Here is a 21,983-nt window from a genome sequence, read left to right on the forward strand (position 1 = left end):
CAGGGTTGTTTTAATTTGAATTTCCCTGATTAATAATGTCTTGGGGCATCTTTTCATATGGCTAGAAATAGTTTCAATTTCTTCATCTGAAAATTGTCTATTCATATTCTTTGACCATTTATCCATTGGAGGATGGCTTGATTTCTTATGAATTAGAATCAGTTCTCTATATATTTTCAAAATGAGATCTTTATCAGAGCACTTGACTGTAAAAATGTTTTCCCAATTTATTGCTTCCTTTCTAATCTTGTTTGCATTAGTTTTGTTTAACATAATCAGAATTTTCTATTTTATGATCAATAATGATCTCTAGTCTTCTTTGCTCACAAATTCCTTCCTCTTCCATAGGTAAGAGGTAAACTATCCTATATTTTACTTTATTTATAATCTCATTCTTTATGCCTAGATGATGAACCCATTTTGAACTTAACTCGGTATATGGTGGTAACTGTGGGTCAATGCCTATTTTCTGTCATGTTAATTTCCAATTTTCCCAGCAGTTTTTGTCAAATTATACCAGAAGTTGGGGTCTTTGGGTTTATCAAACACTAGATTATTATAGTTATTGTCTGTTTTGTCCTTTGAACCTAACATATTCCACTTATCAACTAGTCTATTTCTTAGTTTTGATACCAAATGGTTTTGATAACCACTGCTTTATAATGTAATTTTAGATCTGGTACAGCTAGGTCACCTTCTTTTGATTTTTTTTCCCCATTAATTCCCTTGAGATTCTTGACTTTTGTTTTTCCATATGAACTTTGTTGTTATTTTTTCTAGATCATTAAAATAGTTTTTTAGGAGTGTAATGGGTATAGTGCTAAATAAAGACATTAGTTTAGGTAGTTTTGTCATCTTTATTATATTTTCTCACCCAATCCAAGAGCATTTAATATTTTTCCAATTGATTAGATCTGACCTTATTTGTATGGAAAGTATTTTGTAGTTTTGCTCATATATTCTGATTTTCCCTTGGCAGATAGATTACTAAATATTTTATACTATCAGTAGTTGCATTAAATGGAATTTCTCTTTGTAACTCTTAACTGTTGGGTTTTGTTAGTTATATATAAGAATGCTGATAACTTATGTGGATTTGTTTTGTATCCTGCAACCTTGCTAAAGGTGTGGCTTATTTCTAATAGCTTTTTAGTAGAATCTCTAGGGTTTTCTAAGTATATCATCATATCATCAGCAAAGAGCGATAATTTGGTTTCCTCATTACCTACTCTAATTCCTTCCATTTATTTCTCAGTTCTTATTGCTGAAGCTAGCATTGAAGAATTATATTATTAAAAAAATAGAAGAAAATAGGATAGTTTAATTCCCAGATCTGTGGAGGTGGAAGGAATTTGTGACCAAAGAAGAACTAGAAATCATTATTGATCACAAAATAGATCATTTTGATTATATTAAGTTAAAAATATTTTGTACAAACAAAAGTAATTTAGACAAGTTTAGAAGAGAAGCAATAAATTGTGAAAACATTTTTACATTCAAATGTTCTGAGAAAGGCCTTTTTTCCAAAATATATAGAGAGAATTGAGTCACATTCACAAGTATTCAAGCCCTTCTCCAATTGATAAATGGTCAAATGATATGAGCAGATAATCTTCAAATAAAGAAATTGAACCTCTTCATACTCATATGAAAAGGTGCTCCAAATCACTAGTGGTGAGAAAAATGCAAATTAAGAAAACTCTGAGATACTATTACATGCTTCTCAGATTGGCAAGGATGACAGGAAAAGATAATGATGAATGTTGGAGGGGGTCTGGTAAAAGTGGGACACTGATACATTGTTGGCAGAACTATGAATGGATCCAACCATTCTGGAGCAATTTGTGACTATGCTAAAAAAGTTATCAAACTGTGCATACCCTTTGACTCAGCATTGTTTCTACTGGGCTTTTATCCCAAAGAAATCTTAAAGAAGGGAAGGGGACTTATATGTGCAAAAATGTTTGTGGCAGCCCTTTTTGTAGTGCCTAGAAACTAGAAATTGAATGTATGCCCATTGATTGGAGAATGGCTGAATAAGTTGTGGTATATGAATGTTATAGAATATTATTGTTCTGTAGGAAATGACTCTGATGATTTCAGAGAGGTATGGAAAGACTTAGATGAACTGATGCAAAGTGAAATGAGCAGATCTAATTGATCATTATACATGGCAACAAAAAGGCTATATGATAATCAATTCTGAAGGATGTGGCTGTCTTCAACAATGAGATGACAAAACAAATGCCAATTGTTCAGTGATGAAGAGAGCCATCTACACCCAGAGAGAGGACTGTGGGAACTGAATGTGGTTCACAACATAGCATTCTTATTCTTCCTGTTTTGGATTACTTGTATTTAGTTTTATTTCCCAGGTTTTGTTTTCTTCCTTCTTGATCTGACTTTTCTGCATAAATATGTATACAAATATTGTATTTAACATTTATTTTAACATATTTATCATGTATTGGATTACTTGTCATCTAGGGGAGGAAGTGAGGGAAAGGAGGAGATAATTTGGAAAAGAAGGCTTTGCAGGAGGCAATGTTGAAAAATCACTGGCATATATTTTATAAGTAAAATGCTTTAATAAAAAAAAATTTAATTGAACTTAATTAGAATAGTAAATGGTGTTTCTCCTTTTCACTTTGAGAGCATGCTATCAATGATCATTATTACTCTCTCCTCTATGTCACTCTGGTTTTCTATCTCTCCTCCTCTCCACCTTTTTCCATCCTTCCCCTTTCTGTGCCTCTCCTCTTTTCCCTTTTTCCTTCTTTTCTCTCTCTTTCTTTCTCTTTTTATTTGTCTCTATACACAGAAAATATTGTTATATACCTACACAAACACACAAATGTGTATATATGTGTGTACTTATAAATCTAGATAGATATGTATATAGATGTAAAATATAATATGCACTGCTTCTTTTTCTGTCACTACAAAAACCTCAATAATCTCCCTTATCTAGAAAAGTATACTTTTTATTTCACATTTTTATTTCTTTGCTTAGGCTATCATTTTGTCAAACATTGTCTCTTCAACCTTCCACAGTTATAATTGGAAAAAGAACATACCTTTTACCTTTTCTTAACTTTCTATTCACTTATCAACTCAGTCAAGTATAGCTTTTGACCACAGCACTCATATAACATGCTTTCTCCTAGGTTACCAAAGATCTGAAAAAGTCATCAGTTCTTTCTTAATACTCATTTTACTTGATTCCCTGCAACTTTAAATTTTTTTATTTTATTGTTCATTAATTTTAGATATTTTTTGTTTCCTTTTGCTTCCGTAACAATTCAACTCAATATAGGATGAGTTCAAGTTAAATAGCTAGTAATATTAAGGAAAAGGACCTGGAAAAAATTTTGTTGGAAAGTCAAAAGTTATAAAACAGCATATGCTGAGAATTAATGTCAAGAATTAATGAAAATCAAGGCAGAGGGCACCGATCAGTTAACTTCCTCATTCATGCACTTAGGGTACAAATTTATCTTTCATTTTTTTTTTTTTTGGCAATGAATTGGAAGTATACTAATCCTGCACATTTTTGTTATTAAACAAGCACATAAACAGGGAAAAAGATGGGACTTCAGAGAAGAAAAAGAATGAGCCCTGTGCTTTTTAAGGAAGGCTTCATGGATGAGCCAGAACTTAAAGTGGTTCTTAAAAGAAAAATAGTATCCATCAGAAAAAAATGAAGTTCCTATCAGATGTAGTTTTTTTCATATATAATGCATCTTCCAGGCTCATTAACTATCTTACTTTTAGTTGAATTTGCTATCAAAATTCTCATTCATGTTTGAAGATTGTCATATTTTAAAGGAAATATTTTATGCATGTATTAGCTAGCCAAGATTAAGAATTCATTTAATTTAGACCATTATACTAAGTGAAAATTATAAATAATCTACAATGCCAGATAAACTGTGTTCATATGATAGTACCATTATTCTTCAAAAATTCTAATTATTGCTAAATGGCTAACTAGTGAGCCTTGATTTAAAAATATTGATCAAAATATGGTATAATAGATTAGAATCATATTAAAGAGTACCTAGAATCAATGAAAAAACCATTAGAATATACAGAGTTATTCAAGCTGTCCATTATCAAAGACTGCAATTTTCTAGTTTAATTATTTAAAAAGCTTCACACAAAAAAAGGCATTTGTTCAGCTTCAGTGGATAAATTGTTCTGTATTTTTTTTACCAATTTTATATAATATAAGCATTAATAACATTTAACTTTCTAAATAGTTAAACTTATTTGATTATCACATTCATCTGCTTTATTTTATACTTTAAAATCCATCTACTTTAGGCCCCATCTTTTCCTTTGCTGTAATCATTGATAAAAATGAGAGACTTAGCTAATTTCTCTAAGATCATGAAAACAAAATCATTCTCTTTGTGTTTCTTTAATCTTTATGTCTACACAGCCTCTATCCCTACTACTTAAAACACACAAATAATGTGATTGGTTTCAAAATCATAAATAAAAGAACTTAATTTGTACCAGTCATTCTCTAACATTATCACCACATATCTCTTTATAGTTGGATTCTGAGAAAAGTTCATAAGTATATTCATTATCTCTATTTTTAACCTCTCACTCAATTTTGAACTCTTTGAAATGTGTACCTTCCACTCAAGTCAGTTAGCAGACTATGACTCAAATACATGTTAAATAAATTAATGAAATAGTGAATCATCAATGAATAGATGAATAGAGAAATAAATGAACAAATAAGCAAACTAAATCTGTGCTTTTGATAGTGTAGTCAATCAGTCAAAAAGTATTTATGTGCTTACTATGTGTTCAGCACTTACTAACTTCTGGAAATACAATTACAAACAGAAGAAAAAACAGCCCTTACCTTCAGGGTTTATGGTTTAGTTGGAAAGACAATTCATAAAAAGAGGGAACTAAAGTGGCACATACTATGCTTGAGGTCATGGTAGAAGAAATCCTTTTAAAGTTACTCAGTAGTAAGACCTGGAGAGAAGTGAAAATGCATTTGATTTGGACCTTCTTCTTAATTTGGAAGTTCCAAAAGAATCAGCCAATCAGTGAAAGATGCTGTAGGAGGAGAAATTATTTCCATTGTGAGTAGTTCAATATGAATAGTTCATTGGTGGACTTCTTCCAAGGGGATAAAATGTCTGTGGTCAAAAAATTCTGGGGATTTATGTCAACATTGTAGCTTAGAGAAGGATAAAGAAAACTCCAGGTTAAAAGAAACAAATACAAAATTAAAAAAAATGCTTCTACTAATGTTGATCAATCTCAACAATATGTTCTCTGCAATTTATAAGATAGATCTTTTATTATATCACAGTCTTTTTTGGAAATCTAGGGATGTTTATAAACCTTTACTTAGAATGTATGAAATATATATTATTACAAAGTAAACTAATCATATGTTAAAATTCACTTAGCAAATATTTAAAACACAAATTTATCAGATTAAGAATCCTAGTATTAGAAAATTGTGTAAGGTCACAAAAAGGTAAGTGACTTGCCGTGGTCATGCAGTCAGCATGTATTAAATGCAGAATTGAAAGATAGATCTCTTTGACTAGTAGAGTTAGTTCTGTATCTCAAATTGTCTTTCATCCTAGTATTTGATGAACCTAAATATATAAATTTTATGATATTATTCCATACTTGATAAGAACTATAGGGAAAAGCAAAAAACACTGCAGCAGAAATTGGGTTTAGACTAACTTTTTATCTCATATTTTTCAATAAAAGAAAAAGGGATAAAGCAGAATATTAAATATCATAACATGAAAACTTATAAGAGAAAAACATCTAGAAGTAGGAAGTACTAAGAAGGAAGAAGTAGAAACTAGCTAGAAGTAAGAAATTAATTCTTAAGGAAACAAAGGATAGAAGTAATTACAAGAACTAAAACAAATAATTTTGCTTACATGAAATTGGAAAGCTTTATACAATCAAAATAAATAAATTTTGGGTAAGAAGGGAAATGGTAAACTGTAGGGAAAGGAGTTAGCTCATATTTCTTGGGTGAGAATGTGATGTTTAAGTCATATAGGCAACTAACAATAATATATAAATCAATGTCATTTCTCAATAGATAAGTAGTCAAAAAATACAACGAATTCTTTAAAAAAAAAACTATAAGTAAACAGACATAGGAAAGAGTAGACTAGATACCTACCAGCAATTGACAGTCTCATCAGTACATAGAGATTCAATTCCTATCTCTATTCTGAAATTTCTCTACTCATCTTGCCCCAACTATGCTACTAATCTCCATTTTTATATCTCTAAACTGCCTTTGAGACATCTCTAAGTAGACTTTCAGCAGATATCTCAAACCTAATATTTCGAAAAGAATTATCTTTTCCCTTAAACTTTTCCCACTTCCTATCATCCCTATTACTGCGGAGAGCAACACAATTTTCCTACTGCATGAGACTCACAATTTACGTGTCCTTTCTAATTCTGAGCCCTCCTGATCATGTCCATACTATTGCTAAGCCTATCTATTCTAGTCTGCAACATTTCTCATGTATCTCCCTTATTCATTTCCAACATTACTAACATTTCAATGCAAGCTCTCATCATCTCCCATCTCTTCTATTGACATAGCAATTTAATTGGTTCCTCTGACCCAGTTCTCTCTCTGTTCCATTATATCTAACATTTAATTTTTAAAGTGATCTTCCTAAAATGGGAACCTAACCATATCACCCTCCTATTCAATAAATTTCAGAAGCTCTATATTACTTCCAAAATAAAATATGAAAACCTTATTTGGCTATTAAAGCCAAACCTGTATCTTTCCTACTTTTTCAGTCTTCTTACACCTTATTCACCCTCACATTCTATGTTTTCCAATAACACCAGACTCCTTTCTATTTTACAAACATAACTATTTCCTAACTTTGTAAATTTTCACTGACTATTCTCCATGTTTGGACCATATTCTTTCCTTGTCTTTGCCTCACAGCTTTCCTGATTACCAGTCTAAGATAAAATTCCTTCTACAAGAAGCATTATTGAACTACCACCAGTTCCTTTAACGCTACTGCCTTTTTTCTGAGATTAATTCTATGTTATTCTGTGTATATAGTATTTGTATATAATTGCCTACATGTCATATTCCCCATTAGATGGGTAATTCATAGATAGCAAAGAATGTTCTGCTTAGATTTATTCTATATTTTTATTCTTTGCATTTAATTAGAATTCAGTAAAAGTAATTGATTTGATGAAAATGACTTGGGCTAGGTCATATAATTAACAAGATGAATTATTTTTTTTTCTGATTTGTGTAATCCTCAAATTTATCAAAAATGAGAACTAAGGATTGATACACACACACACACACACACACACACACACACACACACACAACTTGAGTCCATTTTAAAATTACTAACAAGGGTTGGGGAAGAGGCAACAATCTATTGAGAATGGATATACACAGAAGTGAAGAACAATGTGGGGAAAAAATAAATGACTTATAGAGAAAAATGTGATATTTATACAAGCCAAATATTTCTAAAAAGGAATATGTAAAAACAACTTTAAATTTTCCAGGTCTTTAAGCAAACTATAAGTCAATGAATTTGATCACCATAATGCAATAAATAATACAAGAAAAATTTTGAGAACTTTGAATATAGAAAACAAAGGTAGCAATAAAAGAATTGGCAAAGCACCCCTAAGAAAACAAAGTAAAGCAGAAACCCTTTGCTGAAAAATCCCATAATATACAATGATTAAAAAAAATATTTCTAGATACATAATTTGAACTATTAAACAACCCATAGAAATACCTTCCAATATAAAGTAAAACAAATTCAGAGGGACATGGATGCATATTTAAGCATAATTTTAATTCTCTATTTTTTTTTTGCTTTTGTCTTTGTTTTGCCACATGACTAATATGGAAATGTTTTTCATGATGTCACATGTCTAATCAATATCAAACTACTTCCCTTCTCAGAAAAAATGAAAAGGGACAGGAAGAAGTAAAAGCATTTGGACTTAAGATTTAAAAAAAAAAAGTTAAAAGGGACAGGAAGAAGTAAAAGCATTTGGACTTAAGATTTTTTAAAAAAGTTAAAATATTTTATATGTAATTGTGAAATATTTAATAAAATAAATAAAATACCTTTTTAAAAAAAAAGTTTCCCTCTAGGATAGGTCAAGCGAATATAATAAAGATGACAGTGCTACCTAAACTAATCTATTCATTTAGTGCTATACCAATCAGACTCCCAAAAAGCTATTTTAATGCCTTAGAAAAAAAATAACAACAAAATTAATCCAGAAGAACAAAAGGTGAAGACTTTCAAGGGAACTAATGAAAAAGAAATCAAATGAAGGTGACCTAACTGTACCAGATCTAAAATTATATTATAAAGTAGCAGTCACCAAAACCATTTGGTATTGGCTAAGAAATATAGATTAGTTGATCCATTGAATAGATTGGGTTTACAAGACAAAATAGTCAATAACTATAATAATCTAGTGTTTGATAAATCCAAAGACCCCAGCGTCCGGGATAATTTGACAAAAACTGCTGGGACAATTAGAAATTAATATGACAGAAACTAGGCATTGACCCACAGTTACCACCATACACTGAGTTAAGTTCAAAATGGGCTCATGATCTAGGCATAAAGAATGAGATTATAAATAAAGTAGAACATAGGATAGTTTACCCCTTAGACCTATGGAAGAGGAAGAAATTTGTGAGCAAAGAAGACTAGAGATCATTACTGCTCACAAAATAAAAAATACTGATTATATATAGTTTAAAAGTTTTTATACAAACAAAACTAATGCAGACAAAATTAGAAGGGAACCAATTAACTGGGAAAACATTTTTACAGCCAAATGCTCTGATAAAGGCCTCATTTCCAAAATATATAGAGAACTGATTCTAATTTATAAGAAATCAAACCATCCTCCAATTGATAAATGGTCAAAGGATATGAATAGACAATTTTCAGATGGAGAAATTGAAACTATTTCTAGCCATATGAAAAAAATGCCCCAAGACATTATTAATCAGGGAAATTCAAATTAAAACAACTCTGAGATACCATTACACACCTGTCAGATTGGCTAGAATGACAGGGAAAGATAATGATGAATGCTGGAGGGGATGCGGGAAAACTGGGGCATTGATACATTGTTGGTATAATTGTGAATGTATCCAACCATTCCAGAAAGCAATTTGGAACTATGTTCAAAAAGTTATCAAACTGTGCATAACCTTTGATCCAGCAGTGTTACTACTGGACTTATATCCCAACGAGATGTTACAGAAGGGAAAGCGACCCGTATGTGCAAAAATGTTTGTGGCAACACTTTTTGTAGTGGCTAGAAACTGGAAATTGAATGGATGCCCATCAATTGGAGAATGGCTGAATAAGCTATGGCATATGAATATTGTGGAATATTGTTGTTCTGTAAGAACATGACCAGCAGGATGATTTCAGAAAGGCCTGGAGAGACTTACATAAACTGATGCTGAGTGAAATGAGGAGGACCAGGAGATTCATTATACACTTCAACAACAATACTATATATGATTAATTCTGATGGACAAGGCTCTCTTCAACAATGAGATGAACCAAATCAGTTCCAATTGTTCAGTAATGAAGAGAACCAGCTACACCCAGTGAAAGAACTATGGGAAATGAGTGTGGACCACAATATAGCATTTCCACTCCTTCTGTTATTGTCTGTTTGCATTTTTGTTTCCTTCTCGGGTTATTTTTACCTTATTTCTAAATCTTATTTTTCTTCTGCTGCAAGATAACTATATAAATATGTATACATATCTTGAATTTAACATAAACTTTTAATATTTAACATGTATTAATTTACCTGTTATCTAGGGGAGAAGGTGGGGTGAAGTAGGGGAAAAGTGGAACAGAAGGTTTTGCAAAAGTCAATGCTGAAAAATTACCCATGAATATGTCTTGTAAATAAAAAGCTATATATATAAAGTTTCCCTCCTGAAATAATGTTTCTGAGGATTTTATTGTCTCTCAATTAAGATTTATTGGAGTTTTGTTAGCGATGCATATTCTACGCATGAATAGACGATATCACTCAAAAAAAAAAAAGAGAGAGAATTTGAGCAGAAGAATATGTATAACAAAAGTGATCAAAGAAATAGCTGATTGAGAAAATAATAGAAAGAGGATGGCATGATTTATAACTCACTGTCCCGGACTGATATCCACACAATTTCAAGAGAATGCCAGAAAGGTCTAAAGCTTATTGAGTGGACTTTTATTAGTGAATTTGTAGGTGGACCTAGACAAAAACCACACTTGATGGGAAGGCCTACATAGGCTGAAATCAGTACTGTTAGAACTACTGAAGAGATCTGATATCCTAAATCTATTGTTTCACTGAAGTAATATAAATTTATTCTTTTTAAGTTCAGTTTTTAGGGTTCCTTTTGTGGAATGAGGCAAGTTCAGGGCAGTCTCTGGCATCATGCATGAGATTATAATAGACTTTGTCCTAAATTAACTTATATTTTTAGTAATCACAATAGGAAGCTCTTTAACATATGTTCCTCTCAGACAGTGAGAAGTCCGGGTCAATGAAAGTATTTGGCACCTTGTAACTCAGACTACCCCAAAGGTACAGTTTATCTCACAATAGCAGATGTCTAGTCTCATTACTTAATTTGAGAGGTTTTCTATCATGTATATCTTTTCAAGATTTGGCAACAACATTTACCCCATACAGAGCAAGAGATGTTACACTATTTATATACAAACATTTCCAAAATGATTTTAGGACCTCATCTAATCAGAAATAGCGTGGGAGATTCATTGTTTCCCTTCTGTGTATATGTGTCTTGTGTGTGTGTGTGTGTGTGTATACATAGGACTTTATCCTTTTTCAACTTAAAAATTGAATGCATGTAGGTACATGAAGACATATCTCTATATATCCATATACACATATATGTATACTCATATATAGATAGATAGATAAATAGATAATACATAAAGAGAGAGAGAAATGTACACAGAGAGATGGGGATATACATTATGTATGCATGTGTGTGTATGTGGGGGGGAGTTGATTTGGCTAGTTGATTTTGTTCTTTGTGCTTTGTTGTAGAAGAGAATCAAATTGACATCATTATGTTAGTGAAGTTACAGTGTGTCCCACTGAGGATGATGAGACCAACATAAACTCCCAATGCTCTACCACAAGTCAAGCACAAATAGCCTACCTGAACATTTGGAGTGGTTTTCTAACTGTGCTTCTTGCATTTCTTGACCTACTTCAATTCAGCTTTGCTCATAACCAAATCAACTCATGATATAGAGATACAGAGAGAGAGAAGGAGAGAGAGAGAGAGAGAGAGAGAGAGAGAGAGAGAGAGAGAGAGAGAGAGAGAGAAACACACAGAGAGAAACACACAGACAGACATATACTAACCATTTCTTGTTTTATTTATTTTTTTTAATTTTTTGATACAACAGCATGTTATGCTATTTATACAAAACCATTTTCAAAATTATTTTAGGAGCTCATCTAACCAGAAATAGCTTGGGGAATTCATTGTTTACTTTCTGTGTATGTGTGTGTGTGTGTGTGTGTGTGTGTGTGTATTATCCTTTTCTAAATTAAAAATGTAGTCCTACAGCATGAACTCCAAAGCATATTTATAGAAATATATGTATGTAAATATACACATATATGTATGTAGTTACATGAAGACATATCTCTATATATGTATACTCATATATATATATATATATACACACACACATCAATATATAGATAGATAAATAGATAATAGGTAGAGAGAGAAATGTCCTCATAGAGATGGGTATATAGATATGTATGCATGCATGTGTATATGTGGGTGTTGATTTGGCTGGTTGGTTTTATTCTTTGTGTTTTAAGAAGAGAACCAAATTGACATCATTATGTTATTCAGTTACTATGTGTCCCACTGAGGCTGATGAGTTCAACATAAGCTCAGAATGTTCTACCATCACAAGTCAAGCACAAATAGTCCACATGAACATTTGGAGTGGGTTTTCTAACTGTGCATCTTTCATTTTTTGACCTACTTTAATTCTGCTTTGCTCATAACCAAACTAAGCAATGATAGAGATAAAGAGAGACAGACAGAGAGCAGACATATACTAACCATTTCTTGTGGTTTTTTGTTGTTGTTGTTGTTGTTGTTGTTGTTGTTGTTCTTTGATACAACAGCATCTGTCCTTTCTGAGTTTGAGTCAGCCAGCCTGACATTTGCTCCAGAAGGATTCTCTGCCTCCTGATGAGAATTTATTTTTGTTTGTGATAATGTCTTCATAATTACAATGATAAAGAAAAGGGCAGATCAAATTTTTTTCTCAACGAGAAATTCACAGATTTTATTATCTTTTGTTCAATCAAATTCAATTTTGCTTCCAAAGCTTTTCCCACCTTGGGGTCACATAAATGAGACAGCAGGTTCTGTTTCTCATTTTCCTGCTCCTTGCTTTGCTTGCCAGTACCTAAGGCAGATACTGCTTTACAAGGCAAGCTCTCCTTCTTGGCAAGACAGAACCATAGCAGGTGACAGACATAGTCAAAAAACTAAAGATTGCTGCACCAATAGAAAATATTACCAGGTCAGAGATCTAAAATATAAATTAGGAGTAGTCTTTATTTATGAACAAGAGGACAGTGCAATTTTTATCAAGTTACTTCCCAAAGTCCCATACTCAAAAGTTATTACTTCACAAAACAACCTCCAGGATAAAAAAGATAATTACTTCAAAGTATTCAGAATATATGATGTGGAGCCAAGAGTCAGGAATTCATAAAGTTTAACTATGACTGCTTGATCTTAGCTAATCCACATACTTTGCTGTGCTTTAGAGTTTTTTTTTTAAATGGCATTAAGAAAATATTTATCTACAATATAGATATGGACATAGTGAATGTAAGATGATAAAAAAAGACAAAGTGTAGAATACTGTTGACAGTAAAATCTTCTATTTGATCAACAATGTTAAAATCTCAACCTCTCACCAGAGTCATGAATTATTTAAAAAAATAATTTGAACAATTGTTAAATTAGGTATATTTACATGTGTCTCATTTCATGCCCTAAAATGAAGAATCAGCTAAACTAATCAATCTTAAAAAAATTAGGAAAATCATAAAGTCTGAATTGTTACTGGCATGTTTACAATTATGTTTGTATGTCACAAAAGCATCCTCACCTGAACAAATGTTTATTAATTGCCTGGTATATGTAGGCATTGTTTTGTGTTTTGAGAATACAAAAAAAAAAAAGAAAAGAAAAAAAAAGAAAGAAAGAAAGAAAGAAAGAAAGAAATCAGTACATGCCTTCAGAGATCTTAAATTCCATTAAACAAATATAAAAGTGCTCAACACTAAAGGAGTAGCTGAGTTGAAATATCTCCTTTAACACATCATTTGATGTCCCTTGGCCTTATTTTCCTCATCTTTGATAATGAAGAGGAGCCAACTGATGATTTCGGATGCCCTGCCTGCCTTTTGGCTACACAAATACATGCATTTTAAACAGAAAGAGGGTGAATGGCAGGAGATGAAAGTTCCATAGAGTTACATTTCTTTGAATAATTTTTTTTTACCTTAAAGAATATAATATTTTCTGAATGGATACAATATTTATTCAGAGAAGTATATTATCCCTTCCAGGCTTTGCTCTTCTACCTGTCACTGTCATTGGTAGTTAGATTCAGTTTTGAAGCATAAGAAGTTTTTAGAGCAATGGAGAAGTAAGATTAACACTAACTCATGAAACAGCATGAAGTCAGGAAATGGAAGATTCATGGAATAGCTAATGTTAATACTTAAGCAGAAGATGGTGACTATATATGGTAATATGAAATATAGGTGGAAAGGTAGATTGGAATGGCATTGGAATGGAAGAGAGACTCATTGAGAGCAGACTTAAAATTCATTTTTTTTTCCATTTAGCAAGAGGGGCTCATTGAAGATTGTGTGTGTGTCTGTATGTCTGTGCTTATAAATCATGGTCAGACTTCCCTAAGGAATGCTATTTTGGAAGCTCTGTGGAATAGAAAGCTAAAGTGAAATAGACACAGAAAAGTCATTTAAGATGTTATTGCAATATTCCTGGCAGGAAACAATGGATTAGTTTAATTTGAGGACAGAAATTAGATACAAAAATTTGAGATGTTATTGAGGTAGAATCAGAAAGACTTGGCAATTGACAGAAAATGAAGAGTGAAGAAAGAGATTGAGATGACTCTAATTCTAGGAAAGGATATAACTTAGAAAATGAGAAAATACTTAAAAGAAATAGTGAAGATTGGTGGAAAGACAGATTTAAGGGCATAAGATAATGTTATCTTTTTTGTAGGCATTAATTTTGATACTGTATGATACTCAGCAAAGGAGAGAAACACAAGTACCATATTCTATATTGCATAGACTTGAAATCAAGAAAATCTGAGTTCAAATTAAGCCTCAGCAATATATTAGCTAGGTGACCTTGAGTTTAACCACTCTGTGCTTCAAGTTCTTTATATCTAAAGTGAATGGTTTGTACTTCAAAATATCTAGGTTTGATCATTGATCTAATTATCTGATCCTATGTCTGAGAAAGGGGAAATATATAAAAAATAGGAGAAACAATATTTAAAAAGTTCCATGGTAGTTAAGGGAGGAAAGAGTAATGAAGTACAGGGAGAAATTGAGAATATTATAGACTACAAAAGTCAAAAATTTAAAGATAGAGAAAGGGCCATCAAATTAGTGAAGTGAGTGAATGGTAAGGAATGGCAAAGAAACTTTGAGAAATCTGGTTGAGAAAGGAAGAAGAAATATAACACAAAGTCCTTAGTATATGAAAGGGTCAAAAAAATTTCTGTTTATCTTAAGGATATAGAATGCCTGAGATTATCAATATTTCAACAAAAAGGGCCACTAATTAGAGAAAGTGGAGGAACACACACATAGAACAGACAGAGGAAAAGGAAATAATTGATCAGTTCCAGCAATAAACTCCTACAAGAGAAAGGAGAATATGAGATATAATTCCAAAAGATGAATTCTCTTTCTTAGCAAGAAGAAAAACAAGAGGAGAGAAGAGGAAATTCATAAAGAGGATTTAGGGTAGATAAGACAGACTCACATAATTCATGTGAATCATGAATCAAAGGCAAAATCATCCTCTGACTTTATGTCCTGATATATGATATAAGAGGGACAATGAAGGCTGAAAATGGGCAGAGAAGGTTTGAAACTCTTACTATAAAGATTATGATAATATATCATAAGAAAATAGAGGCAAAAAGAGTTCAATTGATATTTGGGAACATAAACTTAAAATAGAATAAATTAGAATGGTTCTTCGACTTTTTCTAGCAACAGTGGGTGGTATGAAAGAAGGAAAGGACATTTTGGATGATAGCAATGATTAAGTGTTGTGAACTGTTAAGAGTGTACATAGAGGAAGGACAAGGGGGTAAGATACATAATAGTAAAACAAGGTCAATAGTTGAAATAATAAACTATGGGTTGAAATGTCTGACTGAGACAAGTTGGAATTTAGTACAACAATCACATGAGATAGTCCTATGTTATTTAATAGCTAATTAAAAGACACTTACATAGATACAACAAAAATGTTATTGAATAAGAACACAGTATCATTTAGCAGACATGTTTTATATACACACCTTCATCATTATGTCTAATATCACTTCAGTATTTGTAGCATGTCAGCAGAGAAAAAAAGTGATTATTCCCGCATCCTTGGAACATCCTAGATCTATCTTCAACAGGCAACTCTATTTGTTAGTTGACCTTCAGATGGTACCAAGAAGCTCTATTAATGCAGATTCATTTTGGACCTAAACCCCATGGGTCAAAAAAGTATTTGGGGCAGTTTCTTTGGCTTTTAGGAGGGGGAAAATTATCTATAGGTTTATATGAAGGAGGGAAGAACCCTTTAAATAGAGAAATTATCATAAGCATAATAACCATAAAGAAAGGAAAGAGAAGCCCAAAAAGATATGCCAGATTGGACAAACAAGGGGAAAAAAAAGAAATTGAACCTTGTTGGAGAATAAACCAAGAAGCAGCTATATGGGACAGGGGTACTGTACCTGGCCTGGAGTCAGGAAGACTCATCTTTATGAGTTCAAATATGGTGTTAGATACTCACAAGATCTCACCTTGAGAAAGTCACTTAATCCTATTTGTTTCAGCTTCTTCATCTGAGTTGGCAAAGTAATTTGAAAACTATTCCCAGTATCTTTGCAAGAAAACACCAAATTGGATCTCAGTCAGATACAACTATACTGGCTGAAAACAACTTCAAGAATTTTAAATTAAAATCAAAGAATATCAATTACATCAATTATGCCTAGTAGTGATTATTGCTTATAAACAAGGGAAACCAATGTTTCCCAGTATTTATTGTGTGTTCTCAGAAGACCTAAAGAAAGCCCTGCCAACGTTTTGGGAAAACACTATGTAGGTCATGTACTGAAACAAGTGAAGAATTACTTTGTGATGACAAAGATAGATAACATTATGTAATGTTGGAAGGAGCATCCAAATTAAAAAGATCACAGAATCATTGGCATATCAAAACATAATTCATGGTATGAGATTTTAGAAAAAGCTATAATCATCATAGTTTTAGCACAAAAATTAGAATATTATATTTTAAAGTCATTAAAGAATAAAAGTTTCCACCCACTTATCTATTTTATATGTTTTTACTTACCCTTATCTGATTGATGAATGAAAAGTTGAGATGAAAATAAATGTAAGAAATATTGTGCCATATTCTTCCTGAATTACTAATATCACTTTATCTAATAATAATAATAATAATAATAAATTCACATGAGGAAATGAAAAAAGAAGACAATTCATTCCTGAGCACTTTGCCAAGGAAATTCTCTTGAGCATTAACATATTTCATCAGTTGAAAAGTTCCCAGCCTAAAATGATGATAATAAGAATATAAAATAGTAAAGCATTATGTCCTTTGAAACAAATTCTTCATCTATCAAATACTGATTTTAAGGTGTGACTATAGGCAAATAAGTTAACCATTTATTACCCTTGGAAACTCTTCAAGATTTTAAATAATAGATGAGATATCATCCATTAACAACAATAGATAACATGTTTACATGAAGGCCCTTCCCAAATAAATAAGACCACAGATATGGACAATTACAAACTGTTTTAATAGATAAATTACTAAGCTTAGAATCTGGAAACTCTGAGTTCAAATTTGCCTTTAAATACTCAGAACCTAGACAAGTAGGTAAATATCTCAGCTTACATTTCCTTATTTGTAAAATGGGCTTAACATAGAAACTACTTTAAAGGTTTGTTATGAGAATATTAAGACTATATATGATGGGAGCCAAGATAGTGGAGAAGTCACATGACTTTCTAAGCTCTCTCACCCTCATGACCAATTATTAAATTCAGCTTCAAAAATAGCACTTGACTGGTAAAACCCATGAAGATTAGAATTACAACAACGTACCAGCAGAAGATAATCTGAAAGTTCATCAGAAAAGGTTTGTCCTGAGGAGTGAGAAAAGACTAGCACAAACAGGGAAGTAGGAGAGGCTAGCAAAGGGAGCTGATGGGGGAAGGGGTGACCTCTGTGGCTAGAAAAATTACAGAGATGACTCTGGCTTAGGCTGATTGCTTTGTCTTGGTTGCAAAACAGCAGATCAGCAGAGAAATCAAGCCAAAAATAGAAAGTACTCTAAAAAACACCAGAACATCAAATTAAAAAGCCTTTGTACAAACAAAACTAATGCAAACAAGATTAGAAGGGAAGCAACAAACTGGGAAAACATCTTCACAGTTAAAGGTTCTGATAAAGGCCTCATTTCCAAAATATATAGAGAACTGACTCAAATTTATAAGAAATCAAGCCATTCTCCAATTGACAAATGGTCAAAGGATATGAACAGACAATTTTCAGAGGATGAAATTGAAACTATTACCACTCATATGAAAGAGTGTTCCAAATCATTACTGATCAGAGAAATGCAAATTGAGACAACTCTGAGATACCACTACACACCTGTCAGATTGGCTAAGATGACAGGAAAAAATAATGATGAATGTTGGAGGGGATGCGGGAAAACTGGGACACTAATGCATTGTTGGTGGAGTTGTGAACGAATCCAACCATTCTGGAGAGCAATCTGGAATTATGCCCAAAAAATTATCAAATTGTGCATACCCTTTGATTCAGCAGTGTTTCTATTGGGCTTATATCCCAAAGAAATACTAAAGAAGGGAAAGGGACCTGTATGTGCCAAAATGTTTGTAGCAGCCCTATTTGTAGTAGCTAGAAACTGGAAAATGAATGGATGCCCATCAATTGGAGAATGGCTGGGTAAATTGTGGTATATGAATGTTATGGAATATTATTGTTCTGTAAGAAATGAACAGCAGGATGAATACAGAGAGGACTGGCGAGACTTACATGAACTGATGCTAAGTGAAATGAGCAGAACCAGGAGATCATCATACACTTCGACAACAATATTGTATGAGGACATATTTTGATGGAAGTGGATTTCTTTGACAAAGAGACCTAAATGAGTTTCAATTGATAAATGACTGACAAAAGCAGCTACACCCAAAGAAAGAACACTGGGAAACGAATGTGAACTATCTCCATTTTTGTTTTTCTTCCCGGGTTATTTATACCTTCTGAATCCAATTCTCCCTATGCAACAAGAGAACTGTTTGGTTCTGCAAACATATATTGTATCTAGGATATACTGCAACATATCCAACATATAAAGGACTGCTTGCCATCTAGGGGAGGGGGTGGAGGGAGGGAGGGGAAAAAAATTGGAACAGAAACGAGTGCAAAGGATAATGTTGTAAAAAAAAAAAATTACCCTGGCATGGATTCTGTCAATATAAAGTAATTATTAAATAAAAATTAAAAAAAAAGAAACTAAATATATATATATATATATACATATACATATGTATGTATATATATATATATGAGAGAGAGAGAGAGAGAATTTACTCTAATTTATAAGTAATCAAGCCATTCTCCAATTGATAAATGGTCAAAGAATATGAACAGACAATTCTCAGATGAAGAAATTGAAACTATTTCTAGCCATATGAAAAGATGTCCCAAGACATTATTAATCAGGCAAACGCAAATTAGACAACTCTGAGATACCACTACACACCTGTCAGATCAGCTAGAATGACAGGGAAAGATAATGCGGAATGTTGGAGGGGATGTGGGAAAACAGGGATACTGTTACATTGTTGGTGGAATTGTGAATGCATCCAGCCATTCTGGAGAGCTATTTGGAACTATGCTCAAAAAGTTATCAAACAGTGCATATCCTTTGATCCAGCAGTGTTACTACTGGGCTTATATCCCAAAGAGATTTTAAAGAAGGGAAAGAGACCTGTATGTGCAAGAATATTTGTAGCAACCCTCTTTGTATTGGCCAGAAACTGGAAACTGAGTGGATATCCATTAATTGACGAATGGCTGAATAAATTGTAGTATATGAATGTTATGGAATATTGTTATTTTGTAAGAAATGACTAGCAGGATGATTTTAGAAAGGCCTGGAGAAACTTAAATGAACTGATGCTGAGTGTAATGAGCAGGACCATGAAATCATTATACACTTCAACAACAATACTATATGATGGTCAATTCTGATGACCTGACCCTCTTCAACAATGAAATGAATCAAATCAGCTCCAACAGAGCAGTAATGAATTGATACAGCTACACCCAATGAAAGAACTGTGGGAGATGACTATGAACCACTACATAGAATTCCTAATCCCTCTTTTTTTGTATGCTTGCATTTTTTATTTCCTTCACAAGCTAAAGGTACACTACTCCAAAGCTGATTCTTTTTGAACAGCAAAATAACTGTTTGGACATGTATACTAATAGGTATTTAATTTATACTTTAACATATTTAACATGTATTGGTTAACCTGCCATCTGGAGGAAGGGGTAAAGGGAAGAAGGGAAAAAGTTGGAACAAAAGATTTGCCAGTTGTCAATGCTGTAAAATTACCCATGCATATAACTTGTAAATAAAAAGCTATAATAATTTTTAAAAAATACTATATATGACTTTACAAATCTCAAAGTACTATATTAAAGCTACTATCCATTCAGAATCTGAAACTGCAATAGCAAGGAAATTGAATGGAAATCATGATAGCAAAACTGAGGAATTGAGTGAGAACATGATCACTTTACATAAAGGCACTTCTGTCATAGATGGTCATGGAACCGACAAAGAGCAAAATAATGTGGGCTTTGTGTTGAATGTGAATGGAACCATAACAGAAATGGATCTTAGCTCTGGAGTTTGTTTGGTAAATTCAGAAGAAAAGTTTACCTTGACATAATCTATGTATGCTGTCAGTTTTTTTTTTGTTGTTGTTGTTGTTGTTTTAATGTTATGCTCTTAATTTTTCCTGCTACTTCCAATATTCTTTTGCTGAGCTTTCTGAGGTTTTAAATATTCAAAAACACACAAGAAAGCTCAGCCCTGAAGCTGAGTGAATGTATCACTAGATTGTGAAGCATATGAATGTTCAACTTAGAAACTTCTTTATTACTATGAACTTTCAATTGGGTTTTTGCAAGATTGTGATTGGAAACACTATTGCAACATTAGTTGCCTAGGGAATGATTAATGAGCTACCTAGAGAAGAGGTCCTTAGGGATCTCCTTAATCTTATTCCCCTGACTAAATCTATATAACTCACCACCACAATACAATTAGCATCATTAAATAATATATATTGGAAAAAATAATGAGGCACCATTCTACAGAAAGGACTACTTTATTCCGCGTTCTCTGATGGCCAACATTATCAATTGTTTTGTATTCTGTTCCATCTCAGTAATAGTAAGTGAAATCATGTGTAAAATATTTATTGTGAACAAAGTTTCTATATCTCTGGCAAAATTAAAATTATATGCCAACAATGTGTGCTTTGCAAAGTTTTAATTATTTTTACATAGGGGTGACATTTTATGTTGGTAGATCAAAGTCTTTCATAATGTCTATGTAAAAGAAATCAGCTAAAGGAATTTAGGTGCTCGCTTTTTTTTTTTTTTTTGACTTTATGCCAATAATTTCTTTGAAACTTCCTGCAATGAAAGAAGGAATAGAGAAGTATTTTCTTTCCTTCCCCTGCCACCCACAGTGATGATGACTTTCTTAACAAATATGTAGCAATGGAAAATAACATGTAAGTTATTTGGTAAGCCTGAGAATTCCCTGATAATAAAAGTGTGATCAGGCCTCAATGTCTCATAATATCATTTCTCCCCACTCAGCATCTTAAGGATTTCCCCAGGGATTTGAATTATCACTTTTTTATTCTATTAGATTGAGCCTCCGTTTGAGATGTTCTCCCTATTGTTATTCTCCAGTGATTAAAACTTCATTTTCATTTGATCAATTAACAACAGCTAACTTTTAAAAAGAGGCATTTAATTTTAATGGATAGAAAGAAAATTGGTACAGATATTTTTGTATTCCTGCCTAAGACACATTCTCTGGTAATCATCACAATTTCTGAGAAGAATAGATTTAGATTAATCACATCTTCCCCCTGGAACTGGTCATGGAGAGTTCATAACTAAATAAAAAATATTGTATAAATCTTTTGTTATTTTATGTTGGCCTGAGTCATAAAGGTTGCACTCCTCTATAACGAGGGTATTGACATTACTTTGTTTATCATAAAAGTGAATATAAAACAGCATGGACTCAGGAAATACTTGAAATGTTTTTTTTTCTTTAGTTTTTAATTTCAAAATATAAGCATAGATAATTTTCAACATTTATCCTTGCAAAACCTTCTATTCCAATTTTTTTCCTTCTTTCCCCCATGGCTAGTAATCCAATATATATTAAACATGT

This window comes from Antechinus flavipes, chromosome 4 (genome assembly GCF_016432865.1).
Source record: "Antechinus flavipes isolate AdamAnt ecotype Samford, QLD, Australia chromosome 4, AdamAnt_v2, whole genome shotgun sequence".
Classification (NCBI taxonomy): Eukaryota; Metazoa; Chordata; class Mammalia; order Dasyuromorphia; family Dasyuridae; genus Antechinus; species Antechinus flavipes.